The sequence below is a fragment of the Asparagus officinalis genome, chromosome 1, assembly GCF_001876935.1.
Source record: "Asparagus officinalis chromosome 1, Aspof.V1, whole genome shotgun sequence".
In the NCBI taxonomy this organism is placed as follows: domain Eukaryota; kingdom Viridiplantae; phylum Streptophyta; class Magnoliopsida; order Asparagales; family Asparagaceae; genus Asparagus; species Asparagus officinalis.
In genome coordinates, this window is record NC_033794.1 from 35465487 (window position 1) to 35470770 (window position 5284).

Sequence of the window (5284 nt, forward strand, 5' to 3'; positions counted from 1 at the left end):
TCCTATCTTGATTAGGAGTTTGTAATTGCAGATTTAGAATGAGTCTTAATTGATTAGGAGTTGTAGTTCTATTCATATTCGGTGTTGTTTAAATAGAAATTCTGCAAGAGACTTTTTATTTAAAAGAGCAAGTTATATTCACATAGTAACTCTAATTAGAGTGCTATTTAGATTTGAGATATCTGCTTAAAAAGATGTATTGTAATCTGTAAATCAAATCAGTTAAGAAGCAATATAAGAAAATATTAATTGACCCGTAAAGATTTTATTGAAAACTTACAGTAGCTTGCCAAGCAAATGCTAATAGATGTAAGGTATTGTCACACTTACCATTTTGTCACGCCTAGGGCCCATGGGCCCGTTGGTGCGTGAAAGTTGTGAGACCCACCGAGAGCAACTCGATGTTGGCTAAAGTCCACTACCAAAATACTAGCACTAGTTATCCTTGGACCTTGGGTTTTTCTCTATTTAAACCACTAACATTTCTTTACACTAGTCCATGTAGGACTAAAGTCAGGGTGTCACAATCACTCTCCTTACAAAGACTACGTCCTTGTCGTCTTGACATGACAATTAGCACATCCCAATATCACTGTCAGGCGATGTAGACTCTAGAGGTGGCTCCTACGAGCTCTAGAGGTGGCTCCCACATCTTGCACGTGCCAACGGGCCCATAGGCCTAGGGCTTGACAAAATAGTATTAGAGCAGTTGCTAGCCGGAAGTGCGGAGCTAAGTGCTATACGAGGTCTCGGTGGGTCCCACAGCTTTCACGCATCAACGGGCCCGTGGGCCCTGGGCGTGACAAAATGGTATAGAGCAGTTGTCAGCTGAAAGTGTGGAGCTAAGTGCTATACGGGGCTAAGTACTACACTGTGTGGATACGGTTGGAGCCACCTCTAGAGTCCACATCGCCTGACAATGATACTGGGATGTTCCAATTGTCATAGTGTGACGACAAGGATGTTATCTTTGTAAAGTGGGGTGATTGTGACATCTTGACTTTAGTCTCACATGGACTAGTGTGAAGAAATGTTAGTGACTTAAATAGAGAAGCCCAAGGCCGAAGAACAACTAGTGCTAGCATTTTGGTAGTGGGTTTTAGTCAACATCAAGTTGCTCTCGGTGGGTCTCACGACTTGCATGCGCCAACGGGCCTGTGGGCCCTGGGCGTGACAGGTATTAAGTGTTTTCTTCCGCCTTTTCTTTTTTGAGGAAGTGATATTTAAGTATCACTAGTATAATGCATGTGCATTGCATGTGGATGATTTTGTGGCTAATATTATATTATTTTAATAAAGTATGTATAAATATTTTATAAGTTATTTATTACACTATTATGTAAAAAATTAAGTTGTTCTATTATTAGTAGTTATACTATTATTAACAGTCATTTAATAATTACTTAAATTATCTTATTATTGTGTTATTAAACAATTTATTTAAGAGTATAATTATTAAATAATAGTGTAACATTAGTTTAAGTAACACTATTGAAATAACAAAACTATTTATATTATTAACTATTTACACTATGTAAATATTTTATTATAACATTTATTAAATAATAACAATAGTTTTTAATATCATATGACTTTATTTATACTATTATTAATAATTATAATTATGTATAATAATTTATTAAATAATTATTATTACTATTTTTTATAATTAATAATAATTTATAATAAAATATAACATATTTTCTAAATCTTATTTTTATTATAAATTATTAATATATTCTAGTGAATGATCAAATATTTAAGAAAATGAAAAGGTGCATTGTTAATAAGAGGTTATGAATTATTAGTTATATAAATAATGGTATAATTATAAATTATCAAAAATTAAGAGGGTAAAAAAATTAAAAGTTTTGAGCAATTTCTTTAGAGAAAATTGTGTTAAGGCCCCAATATTTAATAAGCCTATGTGACTAGGCACTATGTATTTTGGGTCTTGTGTTTCAGCCCCAAACACTAGCTGTATTTATGTCAAGGCCCCAATATGACCGTCATGTGAGAAGTTAGAGAAAAAACCCAGATAAAATTACAAACCAACCCTTATGATGGGACTAATTGGTAACTATGCCCATCCCCCTTTCAAGTACTCCTCCACCCCCTCTCTTCTACTATTAACAGGAACCCAAAATACCTAAATTTCATTTCTAGGATCTCGAATTTCAACTTAGGGTTAGGTTTTGCACCGTGAAAATGTCGTCTAAGGAAGTATCTGATTATGATTTCGAGGTCGTTCATCGCAATGGACGACAAAAGAAAGGTGTAGGCCGCCTTGAAAGACGGTCTAAAACAAAAAGAATGAAGCAAAATTTTCATCGTCAGTCACACTTCGTGAGCGAAGAGGTGATCACACGGCTTCCTTGAGTGATGATGATCATGCTTCTTATAGCGACGAGGGATATCGTCAATCATCTGGGAATGGAAGCATGAGGAAGCATCGAAAGCCCTTTTGGTCATGCAAAGGGTGAACTATGAAGAAGAGGCAATAAAAAAGTTTAGTAGGGGATGGTACCAACCCTAGAAAGAAGTAATTGTTATTTTTTTAATTAAAAAATTAACCTGAGTTTAGGCAAATACATAATACGTACTTAAAATAGCTAATAACTAATTTTCATATTATCCAAACCGAGTTTCATGTTAGTTTAATCCAATACATGATAATTAACCCGAGTTTCATATTAATTAAACTGAGTTTCAAGTTAATTGAACTGAGTTTCATAATAACTAAATTGATTTTCATATTAACTAAACTGAGGTTAATGTTAAGTTTAATAATAAATGAGGATTAATCTGAGTTTCATATTAATTAAATTAAGCTTCATATTAACTGAACTGAGTTTCATAATAACTAAACTAATTTTCATGTTAACTAAACTGAGGTTCATGTTAAGTTTAATAAAACATGAGAATTAACCTGAGTTTCATATTAATTAAATCATGTTTCATGTTAACTGAACTGAGTTTCATAATAACAAAACTGATTTTCATGTTAATTAAACTGAGCTTCATGTTAAGTTTAATCATATGCATGATAAGTAATCTAAGTTTCATGTTAATTAAACTGAGTTTCATGTTGACTAAACTTTCATGTTGTCTAAACTGATGTTCATGTTACGTTTAATCAAATACATGTTAACAAAACAGAGTATCACTAGTACAAAACTGGTCTGCCCAAACGGTTAGAACCGTTTGGGAAAACACCCTCCCAAATGGTTACAACTGTTTGGGCGAGAAAAAATACCTGTTTGGGCTAAAACCGTTAGGGAAGACTTTTCCCCAACGGTCGCCCAAACGGTTGTACCCATTTGAAACTTGTCCGAAACGGGTACACCCGTTTGGAACTTGTCCCAAACAGGTACAACCGTTTGCGACCTCGATATATGCCAAACAGTTAAAACCATTTGGCATATATTGCAGTCCCAAACGGGTGTACCCGTTTGGGACAAGTATCTGGCCAAACGGGTGTACCCATTTGGGATAAGTATTTGGCCAAACGATTTTAACCGTTTGGCCTATTAATTTTAATTTTTTTATTTTATCTATTTTATTTATTTACCTGCTTACATTTAATATACACACTTTACACAATGAATCAAAAACATATACATACACAAAAATATCTCAAGCGGTGCTAAATATTCAATGTTATATATAAATACAAAATAATTACTTAATATGCAATATTAGAGATACATGCACAATAATTACTCAATATCTCACAACGAAAAGCATTCAATGTTATATATTTGTCTCTAATATCCAAAATGTCTCGTACATCCAAAATATAATATACACAACAGATACACAACAGTGTATCTGCAGCAGATACACACTGCAGATACATAGCAGTGTGTATCTGATGTGTATCTGCATGTGTATCTGTAGCAGATACACAACAGTGAGTATCTGCTACAGACACACTCCTGTGTATCTGCTAAAAAGAGGTCATGTGAGGCAGTTCCTTTTGGGTTCAACTTATTAATGTTAACAAGCATGATGTTAACAAGCATGATGATGATGTACGGTTTTCATGCTCACAAACAACTTGAATTGAACTTAATAAAAAAAAATCATTTACACACAGGGAAAAAACATATTTCTGGGGACAAAAATCAAGAAATTTAGGTGTAGTAAACATATTTTCATCTAGAAGACTTACACAATACTCCTTAGTGTTGTTGTCCAGGTATGTATACTCTCTAGTGATCTTATCTACTGATGACAAGTGAGTACCCAAATATAGTTTCAACATTATAGGTGTGCCATTATCCTCAATAATTTGACATTTCTACAATTCACCAAAAATTTATTGTATAATAGATGAAATCATTAAGAATTATAAAATATGAATTTTAAATAGCTTTAAGAAGCAAATTTACCAATCGATCCATGGCCCGACACATGTTCCTCAAGCCACCTGTATAGGTTGCTCGACCATGCAAATTTGACGCTCGATTCTGCGTATTACATCTTGCCTCATCCTGCATGTTATTATCATATTTAGATTTGTAATCAAACAAATGCAAAAATATAATTACCTACTAAACATTTGATTTTAGTTTAAACTATACACCTTCTTGTTCTCTAAATCATAATAAACACACAAATTAGCCCATGAGTCTCTATCAATCCAAGAAAACACTAGAGTAGTCCAAAGAGCCTCCCTCTCAACTTTGGGAGTTTTTTTCCACACCCCAAAACACTCTTGTTTTACTTGACACCTATTATACCGGACCCTCTCTTGCAACTGAGACTTCATTCCTCGATAAACAAAATTACAAGAGAGAGGCTGATTAGGATCCAGGGGAGAAATTCATAATCTTTCTGAATATTCAATAAATGAATCACATGGTTAAAATAGATTGTACCTAACGATAACAAATTAATCAGATAAATCAAAATATAAATATATTTATACCTGACATCTTATAAAAAAACTGTCAAATGACCTATTATGTTCATCGCCCCATTCTAAATGGAGAGGATATTTGCAGTACACACGGCTCTCCATTCCCACATAGTTTTCTCATTTCTCAGTATACTCACCAATGGGGCGGCCCCTATTATTGAGGTATAGAGGCCATGCATTCTCTCCCTTTTCAGCATCAAGTTTCAAGTTATGATTAGTATTGGAGTCTCGAGTGTGAACTGAGGATTGTGACTGCACTGTATGTGATGAGACAAATAAGATATTAGATAATATTACTGTTCGCGTGGAAAACTGTTTTCTTTTTCATTGATATGATTGTCATCTTGGGTTACAAAGATC